Source organism: Hydra vulgaris, chromosome 09, assembly GCF_038396675.1.
Source record: "Hydra vulgaris chromosome 09, alternate assembly HydraT2T_AEP".
NCBI lineage: Eukaryota > Metazoa > Cnidaria > Hydrozoa > Anthoathecata > Hydridae > Hydra > Hydra vulgaris.
The window spans coordinates 11,885,569-11,902,357 of record NC_088928.1 but is presented as its reverse complement, the minus strand read 5'-3'; the positions used below and the strand labels follow the sequence as shown (position 1 = coordinate 11,902,357).

At 27.2% G+C, this 16,789-nt stretch overlaps 1 non-coding gene across 1 annotated transcript; it reads left to right on the top strand.

The window, feature by feature from the left end:
- Positions 1-5,065: 5,065 nt before the first annotated feature.
- Positions 5,066-5,139, top strand: trnar-ucu (transfer RNA arginine (anticodon UCU)). Its single transcript has one exon. It is a non-coding gene; the product is annotated as a tRNA-Arg (tRNA).
- Positions 5,140-16,789: the final 11,650 nt, after the last annotated feature.

The window sequence follows — 16,789 nt, the reverse complement described above, 5'->3', positions numbered from 1 at the left end:
TGTTCTACGAGTTATTTATCATTAATGAAATCAGACGATTTATAAACCTTTTGAAAATTTTATAGGTTTCCCAGAGACAAAGAGAAGAAGACACTATAGATAGAATTTTTACTTAATGCGAGTTTTAAAAAGTCTAGCAACACTTTATTATATGATCTGATTGGCATCAAAACTTCAAAAAGGTTAAACTAAAAAAACATTTTGCACAATTCTGCAAATGTTTTTTTTATTGATAAAATAATATAGGAGAGTTTATAGGTATTTTTCATAGTAGAAAGAAAAAGTGGTAGCAATTTTAGAATAAACTAAAAATCTAGAGATTTTTAGTTTATTCTAAAATTGCAAAGAACTTTCTACTACTTTTTCTTTCTACTTTGAAAAATACGTATATACTCTCCTATATTATATTATCAAAAACCACTGAATACTTTCTACATCAAAATCAAACGAAGAACTATATCATTTTAAACAAAGAACCATAATATTAAGTTTGTCTTGTTAGATAGACATTTATTATTTGACATGATTTATAAACGACAAAAAGCGATTAGTCTTCGACTAATCGCTTTTTGTTGTTTATAAATCAAAAAGTTCCTTATATCAATCATGATGCAAAGATAACGCACTGTGGGATCAGTAGCGTAGCAAAAGGCCCACAGGGCTCGCAGCCGCTGGAGGGCCCAGAGTAATAAGAGGCCCAAGCCAAACTTTTCAATTTTTTTTAAATTGTTGTTCTTAAAAATAATATGCATGTATATAAACATAGCATTATTAGCAATTTTTGCGATTATTATATAGCTAAGAACAATAATTATATAGTAAGAACTATAAACTTTAACTAGAAAGAATTATATATCTGAGAACTATTGTTATATAGTTGAGAACTATTATTATATAGCTAAGAACTATTGTTATATAGCTAAGAACCATTATTATACAGCTAAGAACTATTATTATATAGCTAAGAACTATTATTAAATAACTAAGAACTATTGTTATATAGCTAAGAACCATTATTATATAGCTAGTAACTTTTATTATATAGCTGGAATATTTAAAGCAAGAAGAACACATAATTAAGAAATCATACTAATCCCTCTGAAAAATTTCCATCGTTAAAAAAGTAATACTAACCTGAATGAACTTATAATGACAATTTGGATTTTTCTATTTCAGAGATTATTGACTTACCAATCTAAACCCCTATAAATATTTTTTCCATTTTCCACAAAAATCTTTCATAAATTCTGGACAGTGTTGTATCCATTACTTTGGATTTCATAATGATTACTTTGACCATTACTTTTCACTGGAAAAGTAATTATTACTTTCTCCATTTCTTATTGCTGGTGCAGTAATGACAACTTCTCTATTACTTTCGACATGTAATCATTACTTTCCCATTACTATTCGCTAAAAGATGAACAAAAAAAATTAAAACAATAATAAAAGAATTAAAACAATTATGCATTATAAAACATAATGCATATAATATTCTATCATCTATGGCTACTCCATATAATTAGAATAGGTATTTAATGAAAGCTTTTGCGTCTATTGTGCTTATCACAAAGCTGACATCTGCAGTGCAGATGCATGAAGCAAAACATTGAAACTTATAAACTATAATAATTTGAGGTTTTATAACTCAATCTTTCCATTTGCTTCAGTAATAAAAGTTTTTCAAACAAACCATTGCTCAGTCTGTTTCTCCGCTTTGTCATAATTAAAAGTGCTAAAAAGTCTTTCAACAGGAGCACTTGATGGCAGTTTGGTGTTGTATTTCCCCGTCATAAAGCAGTTATGCTTTGACTGCTTTATGACGGTGGAGCATGGCTAAAGTATGATCCGAATCCTGTAGAAAGCTGTCATATGAGATTATATTTGGTCTGCTAACTTTAAAAAAAAGGTAGTCATCTTCATTATTTTCAGTTGAAGGTTCTGACCATCTTTGTCTTTTAGGGACTCTTTAATTTTTTCTTCAAATTTTGAAGCTTGTGCATTCAATAGATGCATAAACCTTTCCTTCACGGCTATATTTTGTGTTTAAGCTAATTTAAATTTTAGATGTGAAACTGTAGCCAGGAGAAATTCTGGATCATCAAAGTAACCATTAAAGTGATTCGCAATTCCTTATTGAAGAGCTTCTTTTAGTGGTGCCGTATATCTGATCTCTGCATTTTAGAGCTTTGTTCGAACTGACAGGATTGTTGGAAGTATGTATGCCAAGTAGGAATTGGCTTCACCTTGTAAAATTATAAAACAGTTCGAACAAAATAACATAACGCAAGTTCGAACTAAATAACATATTCCTTAAGAAAAGCCAAATCGTTCTGCAAAAATACTGGAAGTTCTAATGCAGAGCAGACGATGTTCAGTTTTTGTTCGGCTTAAAGAATCTTCTTGACAGACACAAGGCACGTTGAGCCGGAGTTGAAGCAGATCATATGCTAAATCTGCAGCCTTTGTACTTCTACTAGTTAATTTCCATAGAGCTGTTTCTTTTTCCATTGCTTGGTTGTGAAATCTCACAATATTTTAGTTCAACTGCAAATATTAAATTAAATTAAAAAACATTAAATAAAATTATGTACACAAAAAATTCACAAATTTTTTATTTTGATGGTTTTAGTTAATAAAAATAATAACATTAACACGTGTAAGAGAACTTTATATGCTTTCTGAAATTTGATGACACTGCTACTCTACCAGATATTTTAGATGCTTTAACTTTAGACTTAGCTTGCTATATTGTCTGTTGCTTTAAACGTTGCAAATAAAATAAATTCAAAACTGGCAAATACTCCCTTAGTATACCATAACCCATCTTCTTTATCACAACCACTCGATGAAACTGTCATTGCCATAATATTTATTTACTAAATATATTTAAATACTTTATATAGCTTTAGCTATCACAATGATAATATAAACCAAATGGTCTTTGGATCAATTTTATTAATAATGACATGAGGAATATATTAACCAGAGTTAGGATTCCAAAAATAGGGGACAAAACAAAAGTAATGAGTGATTTTATATCACCATTACTCATTACTTTCCAAAAAAATAAAGATGACATTTTCCATTACTTGCCACAAACCAACTAATCATTACTTTGCTATTACTTTGAAAAAGGTAATCATTACGGTAATCATTACTTTCAGTAATCATTACTATACAACACTGATTCTGGAAAACTACTCATGCTCTAGAAACTAGCAAATTTTAGATCGGTCTATAAAAAACGAAAGATAAATTACATGCTGAAAACTCTCGACCTATTTCTTTGTTTGACCTGCAAAAATAGTCAAAATACTTGTTTAAAGCAAAATCTTTAAGCACCTTAAAGGATAATAAAATGCTCTATGCAAATCAACATAACTTTCTTTACCATAAATTATGCGTGACTAATCTAATAGAGAATTTTGATATTATTTTATCTTCTATAGTAATTCACCAATTTATTGATGTAATCTTAACTTCGCCAAAGTGTTGATTTTCTACCACAAAATAGACTTATGATAAAGTTAAGATATTCGGGAATGATTGGGAAACAAAACAAAAATGTATAATAAGTCAATCCCTAAAATGCTCTACTAAAGTGCGTAATTTAGGAGTCATTAATTCATGAAACTCCAAGTGGAGCACACATTTTCAAAGTTGTCTCAAAGTTCTTAAAAATTCTTGGTGTGCAAAAAACACATTCACTTTCATTGATGAATATATGGCTCTCAAGCTAAATAAAGTGTTTATTAGACCACACCATAAATATACAGGGTCTATTTGGGTTCTTATTTAAATTACTGATAAAACCTTGGTTGAATCTTTTTAACGCAAAGCAACAAAATGGTTTAAGACATCTTTAATACGGCGAAAGACTAAGAAGATTAAGGGTTAAGAGAAATTTTCAACTCTTTTTTACATCATTTTGCCTATTGAAAATTTTTGCATTATTGCATTTTAACCGTGTCCGCAATAGCATTATATGATATAAGATCTACTTACAAGACTTGCATAGTGTAACATACTGGTTTCTATTTAATTAAATCAAAATTGTATTTAAAAATAAGGTTTTGTTTTTACCTATAACTTTTGTCAAGAGAAGGGAATGAAGGGGGAATGGGGGGGAGAGCAGAAAAGTAATTTAGGGGCCCGGATTATAATTATTCCGGGAGACCTATTGTTTGTCGCTACGCTATTGTGTGAAATACCTTTAAAAACGTATTAAAAACGTATTATGAATTATAAAAATACAAATAAATGCAAAAAAAAGTAGTTTTATATAAAGTGTTTAAACCAGGTTGCTTCATAAAAACGTTTTTATTATACCTTTATTTAAACATTGCGGCTAGCGCAACGGTACCGTTGCTTTAATTTTTTATATTTCAAGGTTGTAAAAAAGTCACGGTAGTAAAGTTTGATTAGTTTATTTTAAGTCACGGCTGCGAATATTATTGGTTGATTTTGAAAGTTTTATTTGTAAAAATTTAAAAAGAATTATTTCTTAACGTTGCACGTTTAGCGCTGTGGTACCTTATTGGTTCATCTATCACGGTGAGCCAGGACCGAGTCCTTCACTAAAAAAATTTTGTAAATGTTTTTAAACTATTTTTTATTGAAATTTATTATTATTGTTGTATATTGAAAGTTAGATCGATTTTTATTATTTACATACATCGACTGATATAGGGATAGGCGCAATGAGTGTACATAAATTCACTGATTTAGGGATAGGCGCAGTGAGTGTACATACATGATCTATGTCGCCTATCTCTAAATCAGTGGATGTATGATACATTCACTGATTTAGAGATAGGCGCAGTCAGTGTACATACATCGACTGACTTATCAATATGTGCAGTGGAGCGCACATACATCGATTAAGGGTTTTGGTTTGGGCATGCATTCTTTAAATAAAAGAAAAAAAAAATCAACTAATTAGAAATCACTACTGTGATAAAGAAAAAAATTAAAGCAACGATAATGTTGCGCGAGCAGCAACATTTAAGAAAAACTATTACATTTAGTATTATCTATAAATATAAATTTTAACTATCCTCAAGCCGCTGTGGCGCAATGGACTAGCGCGTTGGACTTCTAATCCAAAGGTTGTGGGTTCGACTCCCACCAGCGGTACATTTAAATCGGGGTAGGCATTCCTTTTAAAACATTATTGTTTTTTAAATGTATATATATTTTATAACTTTATATATATTATATTATATAATATAATATTATATTATATATATATACTTTATAAATAAATGTATATATACTTTATAAATAAATGTATATATATTTTATAACTTTAATATTTTTTTGATGTATATATATATATTTTATTTAAGTGTACAGAGACGTATTTATATTTTTGGCGCCCTGGAGCACTAATTCTTTAAGCGCCCTCTTTTACAAATAACTGTCAACTTTAATATGGGGATTATTAAAAAACAAAAACATTTTCTATAAAAACATATATAAACTCACTAAAATTAAAAAAAGTTAAACTCACTAAAATTAAAAAAAAATTATAATTTTCTACGAGAGTTTTGTTTTGCAAATGTATTTATAATGTCATTAAAGTTGATATCTATGGTAAGTGCAGAATCAATAAATAGAATCGTTAACATATTAAGATGATTCCCGACCTCAAATAAAATTGAACTCTCTTTAATGGTAAAAATGATCTCTCGCCTGAACAAGTGTACGTTGGGCAGTATAGATATATCCTTATGCTATATTAACTTATAGTAGGTATGGCATTAAGGTTGGTTACATATTTCTTAAGGGTTATCAGTACCGATCATTTTACAAATATCTATTAAAGTCTTATGTTTTCAGTTAAACTCATTAAATAACTTGTGAGTTGTATGCACTCGTAAGCAAATGAAAACGAAAAACCATTTTTATATATATTTTGAAGTATTTCTGCTTTTTTGTCAACTTCTAATGGTGATAGTTTTATTATTTAAAACAAAAAGTTAAACATTTTGTTGGCTTCATCATAGTACAATTTTCTTCTTTCTAGTTCAAAATGTAGCTTATCAATAATAGCATAATATGTGTTGGTGAGGCGGAATAGTGTCGCAAATTTTTATTGTCGCAAATTTGATTGTCGAAAATGTGAGAAAGGAATAGTCGCAAATTGTCGCATGATTGATTGTCAATCATGCGACAATTTATAAGGAATAATGTCGCAAATGAATTTAATGAAGTGTCGAAAATAGAAAAAGGAATAATGTTGCAAAAGAGTTAAATTAATAGTGTCTAAAACAAAAAAGCGGAATAGTGTCGCAAATGAATAGTGTCGAAAACAAAAAAAGGAATAGTGTCGAAAACAAAAATCTTAAGGAATAGTGTCGAAAACAAAAAAATTAAGGAATAGTGTCGAAAACAAAAAAACGGAATAGTGTTGCAAATGAATTTTAGGTAATATCTTTGATTTTCAAATAGTTTGAAATTTTTTTTTGTTTTAAGGTATTAAGTAATTTTTGAGGATTTTTTAAGACCTTTGTTTATTCTAGACTTTTGCTTTTTTATAAAAGTTACATTTTGGGAAAATTTTATCATAAACTTCAAATAAATGTTTCTTAAATGATAAAACATTTGTATCGTTTGTATTATTTGTATAAAGCGTTTGATAACGACCTATTTTTCCTGTAGTATTGAATCGGTATTATTATTTAAGGGGTTCAGTGGAAAAGTGGTTTAACCCCCCATTTTAAAAACTTTCCGAATAATCGCTGCCAACAATACATTGAGTATGTATTTTGTTGTGAAAAAAGTACCAAACCCCAAAACTCATCCATACAGTGCTGCTACCCAGTCCATCCACTAAAGCCGGCACTGCTGCTACCTATAATAATATTTACTTTAATAGAAAAATAAATTTTGAATTGTGGAAAAGTTGCTTATCCCGCAATTAACATGGCAAAAATAAAAAGTTCAGGTTTGGAACACTTTCTAATGAAAAGTGATTGTGATGATTCAGATGCAGATAGCAACCCATCTTTAGCGGATGATGTTAGTAAAGGTATGTGTATAATTAATGAGGCATCAAGATGTATTTTTATTGAGTTTATCATTGAATAGTATAGTTTCCAGTCACAATATTGTTTAGGCAAATTTTCTTCTTCTAGTTTTTTCAAAACTAACATGCACCTTTTTACTTATTTTTGTTGTTGTTGTTGTTGCCAAATACATCTAATCATACCGTAAACATATGTAACTACAAATAGCAGGGGGCAAAAAGAAGACAAATTGTCTTATCGCCAAGCTCCTTAATATATACCGTAATACAAAATAATAAGAAATAGAAGTCGTAAAACCACCGCATATAAAACGTTTTTATATAGAATTTATATAATAAAACAAGCAAAAATGATAAAAGGTGTAGGTCCTGAACGTCCGACTTTAACTAGGATAATCCACTTTAAAAAAAAAATTTTTATATAATATAACAAATAATGTAAAAGTGATGCAACCAAATATTTGCAGTTGCAATTGCATAAAAAAGCGTAACTAGGACTTTTATTTTGAACTGCATATAATTACACATAATACGATAAAAATTTTTTTGAGAAAGTCAAAAACAATAATTAAAATTCAAAACTTAGAACATTCGAAAACTATATAAGCGTTGTATCAAATATAGTTCATCAAACTAAAGATTTTCATGGACTTTTTTGATTATTGGTAAATCTTTTATTTCGTTGATAATATTGTTGATATCCTGTTTATACTTTTTGAGTCAATTATCATACCGAGAGCTTCACTTAAATGGGACATTCGTTACGTCGGACTATATATCTGAGAGTCCAACTTAAAGCGATTCTCATGCAGTTTTTTTTTTCATTTTTGTTTAGCTGCTTTCTTTTTTCTGAAATTTAAATTTACTGTTTTTCTATTTTCGATTTTGTAAAATTTTAAGATACGAAGAAAGTAAAATACAGATACATTTTGTGCACCAACGAAAATATTGTTCAATATTATAAACTTTTACTCTAGATTTGTATAATCATAACAATAGTTTTGCTACCAGCAATAGATCTATTAACGCAAAAATATCAGGATGCGAAGACTAGCGTCACTTTAGCAATTCTGGATCCACGAAATCTAAAAAAACTAAAAATTGTCCCCTCCCCCTTTCTATATGGTCTGGATCCGCCCTTGAAGTGCATTCATTTTAAAAGAAAAAAGGCGAAGAACCAACAAAACATAACAAAGACTACCAATAAAAGTAATACTTAAAACTACTCTTAAACAAACAAAAAAAAGTCATTAAAAAATTAAGGGAAGGGGGTCATGGCCCCTTAGCGCCATGTTGCTGTGGCCATTTGCTCAAGCCTTTAAAAAAGAAGGCTTAAGAAAATATTACTATTTGGGAAAACTCACGGACGATAAGTTGGTCTTGGATATTCTAAAAGTTAATTCAATTTAAAAAATATCATCAATTACCTATTATATTCTCAACATAAATAAGTGCTTTTTAAATTAATTGTGTAAACATTTTAATATTTGTCTATTCAGCAAAAAAATAGAAATTAAAAACCTGTTTCAAAAGCAACAAATATTTTAAACTTAGTGTTCTTTCCCAAAATTGTAAATACACATAAAACTAGTATAGAGCAGTTTAAAAATGAATCAAAGAAGCATTCTTACTTATGGATTTTAATATATCCGATTTTAATTATTCTTTTTTAATTAAAACTAGTATTGTGGTTTATCCTCCTCCGGCTAACTGCCATATAGAGGCCACAATACCAAGGCCCGCAAAGACTGGTTCAGCCCCAAAAGGAGCGTCATAACCCGCTCTACGGACCGAGAGTAAGGTGAGTTTGGGAAGAACGAAGATATGTTAGAGTGAAAGACAGAAGAAGCGTGTTAGAAAGATAGCAAAGAGAAAGCGAACAGAATTGCACACAATGTTAGAAGATGCAGAACGTACTGTTAGTTAGATCACCTAGCTAATGTACGCCGACAAAGACTTGATTGGAGTTCACTTGATATGAACTCTTTCTCAACTTTTTTTGTCATTTTTTTCAACTTTTTTTGTCATTTTGTCATTTTTGTCACTTTTTTTGAATTAAAACTCAAATACAAAAAATAATTAATACAAAAATTTTGTTACTGAGTGTATCAACATTTTTTTTCATTACTTTAATTATGGTATTACTTTTATGGCGTTTGCTAATTTATTTGCGTTATTTCTATGAAATATAATAATTTATTTGTGTTATTTCTATGGTGTATATTAATTTACTTTTTATTTTTAAATCTTAGTTTAAATTTTTAAGTTTTAAGCAAATGATAACATCTTATTTATTTTTTCTTATTCGCTTGATCTTACTCTTTCCTTAAATTTTGATTCTTTAAATATTTCTTTAAATGACAACGAATTGTTATCTATTTTACTTATATATCTTTTTTAATAAATAGTTTGTTAACTAAAGATATTTAAATATTACGGTTTTTGTAAATACGTGAAAATGTGGCGCGGTGATAAGACTAAATAAGTGTCCTTCTTGCCCCGCCAATATTTATTTTTATTTATATTTATTTATTTGTTTATTTATTTATATGATTTTTCATGCTATATTTTTCTATACAATATTATATCCAAAGATATTGTTGACTTAGCATAGGAATAGCCACATGGTTGTATTCGTTGTATTCGTTGTATATAGGTTGGTTCGGCGCTAAGTCATCCACTTCTCAAGGCTTTGAAGACATAAAAAATAAGAAATAGTTAAACTTTTTTTTCTTCAGTCTGTATTCAATATCAGATAAATATCTTCTAATGACGTATATAAAGGATTGAAATCCTGATTTCGCTTGTAATTATGTCCACAGCAGCAGTTATAAACTACTTTTTTTTTTAACTATATTTTATTTACCGTATATTCAAATTTACAATGAAATAAATCGTGTTAATAAATAAGAGAGCTGGAGCAAGCAGAAGACATAAACTGTCTTATCACCGAGCCGCATTTACATTGAAAAAATCGTCAGTTTATATACAAAAATGAAAAGTAGGTAAGTACATTATAAGAATTTTACACACATATTATATTAATATAATATAAATATGTGTTGAAATATAAATATTAAAGTTTTTTAACAAAAAATTAAATAAAAATAAAACTGCAACAAAAGAGAAGCAGTGTCAATAACTATTTTTTTAGATAATTTATATTATTTATGTATTTATTTTTAAAAAGATATTTTAAATCAAAATCATTTTGTAATAAGAGACTCTTAGATTCTTTCCTGAATTTTTCTAAAGAGATGTTTTGAATATTAATTTTTTATGTAATAAATTTTGAAAAGTGTTTCCATAGAAACGTTCCACGGTATTGGATTTGGTAAGAACTTTGTTTTAAATTAGTTTTTGGTACAACAAAGTTGTTAATTGAAAATTTAGTAGGATACTTGTGCGAGATTTCACGTAAGACTGAAATACAATAGGAGAAAGCCCATGTTTTATTTTAAACATGAATTGTAGAACTTGGTGTATATTAGGTTTATAGATACATAGGGCACCAAGCTTCCTTAAAAGAGGTTCGCAATGAAAAGTTCTGTGTCCATCAAATACAATCTTGCATGCGTGTTTTTGCTTACTATAAAGTTTTTTTAATTTACTATAATTAGTACTACCTCATACAATATTACAGTAAGAGATAAAACTATGAATAAATGAAAAGTATATTTTTTTCAAGGAAGCAGTGTTAAGATATGGTTTAGTTTTATATAATATGGAAATATTTATTGAGATTTTATTTTCTATGTATTATATATAAGGTTTCCATGACAAATTTTCATCTAGCATTACTCCTAAAAAATTAACGATTGGTTCCTTTTTAATAAATGTTTTATTGATTAAAAGATTAGGTAATTTTAGAGGAACATCATCGCCTTTACTAGGTTTGGGAAAAAAAAAAATTTAGTTTTTTCTACATTTAACGAAAGCCTATTACTTGTAAACCACTCGTTTTTTTTATTAGTTCTTCATTAAATATATTAAAGAGAACTTTTATGTTTATGTTGGAATAAACAAGATTGGAGTCGTCTGCAAACAATATAACATTTAAAATATTTAATGCTAAGTATAAATCATTTATATACAATAAAAATAATAATGGTCCTAAGATTGAACCTTGGGGCACACCACATGTAATGTGTTTTTATTTTTCAATTTTTTTGTAAATAATACATTGTGACCTGTTCACCAGGCAATCGTCAAACCAAAGTAAGTTTTTATTTTTTACTCCATAGAGTTCCAGTTTATTTATAAGTATCTTATGGTTAACTGTGTCAAAGGCTTTTGACAGATCAATAAAAACTCCTAAGGTAAAATAGTTATTATTAAATGCATCTGGTACATAACTAATCAGTTCGATTACCACATGGTTAGTTGAACTATCTTTTTTAAACCCAAATTGTTTGCTGTACAGCAAACTGTTTAACATCAAATAGTTATAAAGTCTGTTGTCTATAATTCGTTTCAATAATTTTGAGAAGCAAGGTATGACGGAAATAGGTCTGTAGTTTGAAATATTAGTTTTATCACCAGATTTTAAAATTGGAGTGATTACAACAACTTTAATTTTTTAATTTTTTAGCACAACACCTAGTTTTAATGAAAGGTCAAAAATATGAAATAATGACGATTCAATGATATCGAAACCTGACTTAACAACATTTACACTAATTTTGTCAATGCCCACACTTTTATTACTTTTAAGACTATTAAAAGCATTCCTTAACTCGCTTAGATTTAAATTAGATTCTTGCATGATAGTATTACACGGTTTAATATAAGAATCAAACTTTATGGTACAGAATTATGGCGGATTTTTACTATTTTATTTTTAGTAAGATCTTGATTTTTTTCCATACAATAAAAATCAGTAAAGTACACTAAATTTTACTTATCAGGTTGTTCTCAAAAAAAATTGTTTAAAAAGATTTAGTAGAGTATATAATAGATATACATTACTAAGCTCTTACTGTGCAATTCGGAAAGTATAAATAGTTCACTGTCTTTTCATCGCTTAGAACAACGTGTCTCAATAGCTTCTCGCTGCCCCCCACCCTTTCAGCCGCTTGATCCAATTTACCTTTTTTTGGAAACAATAGGTTTAATAAAAATAAATATATACTCATATTATATTTTTAATAATATAATAATAATAATAATAATAATAATAATAATAATAATAATAATATATATGTATATGTATATATATATATATATATATATATATATATATATGTATATATATATATATATATATATATATATATATATATATATATATATATATATATATATATATATATATATATATATATATATATATATATATATATATATATATATATATATATATATATATATATATATATATATATATATATATATATATATATATATATATATATATATATATATATAGGGGAAAGGCGCCTATGATGGCATAGCGCCTATGATGGCATACCGGTCATATTTCCATTAAAATTGGTTTTGGTAAAAAAATGATTAGACCTACATGACTATACTGACTTTACATTAGTTTTAGTGAAAAAACGTCCCTTGTGCACAAGTATTGTTTTTATAATCAACAAAAATCGATTTTGAGATGTGCTGTTGTAGTTTTATTTCCTTCATATATTTAAGATTGTGATTTTACTATTAACTGTGCAGAAATGAAATTTTCATGCATTTTATATTCAAGTTTTGTGCATTTAGTGGAATAGTTACTTTGATTTTATCTTTTGAACAAACCAGACACAACTTGTTTTAATGAAAATGATGACTTTTACCCATGATGGCATACTGACGAGTTGGGGGTGTTGAAATATTGACGAGTTGGGAAAACCTTTTTTTTTTATAAGAAAAACTTATTTTTAAGTAAAGTTAAAAGAAAGCGATGCTCCAAAATTTTTTTTTGGTCCAAAAAATACGTAAAACGCAATATATGTATGCGCATGCGCAAAATTTTACAATGCTGGTGTGTAGCATGAAATGGTAAATTAGTATGGTTTCGAGTAATTTCTGGCTTTTCTGAGGGAAGACTCTAAGATTAAATGAAATCATTAAGTTACTCTTGTTCCTAACTAGCCCCATCCTCCCATATGCCATCATAGAACAGTGGTTGCCTATGATGGCATACTTGTGCTTTTTTTTTACAATAAGAATAACTTATAAAAAAAATAAATTTGATGAAAACTCCCAGGGTAATTATTGTTCTAGGTGTAACAAGGAATGTATCCATATCAAAACTTTTATTATTGGTCTACTGAATAATGAAGCTTCAAAGTTAAGTATGCCATCATAGGCGCCTTTCCCCTATATATATATATATATATATATATATATATATATATATATATATATATATATATATATATATATATATATATATATATATATATATATATATATATGTATATATATATATATATATATATATATATATATATATATATATATATATATATATATATATATATATATATATATATATATATATATATATATATATATATATATATTTCGTTAGATCGACTTAAAGTGGCCTTTTCATTAGTAAAAACTTAACTTAAAGTGGACTTTTACTTAAAGTGGACTTTTTTGAGTCAACTTTACGTTTTCGATTAGTTTTTAGACTAAGTTATAGCTGTTAAGAAGTTAATAGCCAGTTTTTCTAATCAGACTATTGCTTCTATAAAGGTTGGCGGATAGAGAGTTTTGGTTTAAAAACATAATTTTAAGTTTAAGTGATTGTTATTTTGATCTTGTATATTTCGTCACTGTACAAAACAACACTTAAAGTGGATCTACATTTGAGATTAGGTTTTGTGTATAAATCTTTACAATATTTAATCGAGTTTTTTTGTTCCATAAGACATCATACACCTAATACTAATAAACCTAAAATGAAATGTAAAATCTTTCTTTCTAATGATATAGCATAAAAAATGCATTAATGAGGTCGCAAATGCATAGATTTTGTTCAATAAAAAAAATTTAATTATAAGTTTTAAATCAAATGATATTGTTTATCAAGGTAATGTAATTTGTAAACTTAAATTTAAAGCAACCCTTACAACGTCTTTTTACACTTATTTTCAAGTACATTTAACGCAAATTTTTCAACATGTTTTGTATAAATCCACTTTAAGCGAAGTTTTAAACATGTTTTATATAAATCCACTTTAAGCGAAGTTTCAAACATATTTTAAATAAATCCACTTTAGGCAAACTTTCAAACGTTTTTTAAATAAATCAACTATTAGTTTATTTTTAAACATGTTTTAAGCAAACTTTCAAACATTTAATATATATTTTTACTTTAGGTAGATTTTTTCAACTAAAATCTACTTAAAGTGAAGTTTTAAACATATTTTAGGAAACTGCTCTTAACAGCCTTAAAAAAGCTTCAAACATATAACTTTTTTTGTGTGTGTAAAAGTATTCCAAAAACATTGTTTAAAGTTTTACTAAAACCCTATTGAAAATTTAGTTCAACAAAAAATGTTATTAAAACAACTATTTCGTAACTCGAGTCTTGTGCTTTTAAGTATTTGAATTTGAACAAAAAGAACGAACAATGCTAAGGTATCATTGACGTTTTATCTAGTACTAAGATTAAAATTTTTTTACTACAAACAATTACGAATTTTAAGGCTTTTTCTAAATAAATAAAGGAAAGTACCAATTTGTAGAGGTGTTATTGAATCTTAAACAGCGAGATTTGAGTGAGAAAATTTAAAAACAAACGTTACTGCAAATAGTAACTTAATAAAAATTTTCTTATTAATATATTGGAAAAACTTACAAAATAAAATAAAAATATTATGCTTATGGGTGACTTCAACATTAATCTTCTTAATTATGAAAGCTCGCCTAAAATATCATTTTTCATTAATAATATGTGCTCAAATACTTTTTTTCCTTACATTTCAATGCCAACGAGAGTCAATGTAAATTCAAAAACTTTTGTAGATAACATTTTCATTAATTTTCAATCTAACAGCATTATATCAGGTAACCTAATAATTTCCGTAAGTGCCGTTGGGGTAAAGTGGGACAAGTGTGAGTATAAGTGGGACAAATAAATTTAAAACAACACTTTGACGCAAATATTAAATAGAAACTGATAATATCATAAAATCACCTAATCGACATAAAAACGTTGAAGAGCTTTCACCAATCAAAATAATTAAATGACGACGGGAAGAAGCAGCATAAATATTCCTTTTTTCTGCCCCACTTAACCCCAATATAAACACTTTTTAAAGGTACATTTCAAAATTAGGGCTTCTAGCACACGCAGGTAAACAAAGCAATTTCTGCTTAATAGAGGGGAAGAAATTTAATTGTTTACATTAAATAACAGTATTTAAGCACAACTCCTAATTAGAAATTTCAGGTTGTCCCACTTTTCCCGCGTCCCACTACTCCTCACTCTCCCCTATGTATGTATGTATGTATGTATGTATGTATGTATGTATGTATGTATGTATGTATGTATGTATGTATGTATGTATGTATGTATGTATGTATGTATGTATGTATGTATGTATGTATGTATGTATGTATGTATGTATGTATGTATGTATGTATGTATGTATGTATGTATGTATGTATGTATGTATGTATGTATGTATGTATGTATGTATGTATGTATGTATGTATGTATGTATGTATGTATGTATGTATGTATGTATGTATGTATGTATGTATGTATGTATGTATGTATGTATGTATGTATGTGTGTATGTATGTATGTATGTATGTATGTGTGCATGTATAATTATAGATATATTTAAATATACCATTGTTATAATTATCAATGTTATATTTAATATTATTATTATTAATACCTTTATTTTTATTAATATCATTATTTTTATTAATACCATTATTTTTATTAATACCATCATTTTTATTAATACCATATATTTTTATTGTTATTAATACCATTTTTACTATTATAGTTATAATTTTTAGAGTTGTTATTATTTTATTATTATGTTATTTTTCATTATTATTAGGTGTTTACGCATCATTAGTAATTATACTATTTGTAAACATCCTTGAATTGTAAAATCATGTAATTCAGAATATATTGATTGATTGATTTATTGATTTATAACTAGCAATGACCAATAATTGGCAAAGTATGTATCAAACAACATCACATTAATAAATTGTATTAAAAAAACACAAAAACACACACAAAAGTAAAAAAAAAACAACTAAATTGACTATAAAAAAACAACTAAAGTAATTGATAATAGTTGCGTAGTGAGATGGGGGTCAAAAGAACTTCTACCCAGGGCGCAGACAATTTATGGGGCGTCATAAAAAGAAAGAGCAAAAAAAAAAACTCGTTTTTTTTAAAAATGGCATGTTTTCTAATCAAAAAAATATATTTTACTATAAAAAAATGCCTTTTTGCTATTTTGGTCTTAATGATCCTCGCTTCGCCACTGATTTCTGCAATACGATTTGCGTGTGCGTTTCATTTTATTTTTACTGTTTAAAGAAATACTAAATTATTTAACTAAATACTATTTCGTCCTGCTTGTTTAAAAACTCACAATAGTGAATCGCACAAGTTATAAAGAACAAAATTAAATAAGACTTCGTTTTTTGCTTTTTTCTTTTGTTTTTTTATCAAATTATAATTGCTCTTTTTGTTTTAGACATTTTTTTAAAATTTTTTTAATTTATTTAAAAATAGAAACGAAAAAATCAAATTATGTAAAAACATTT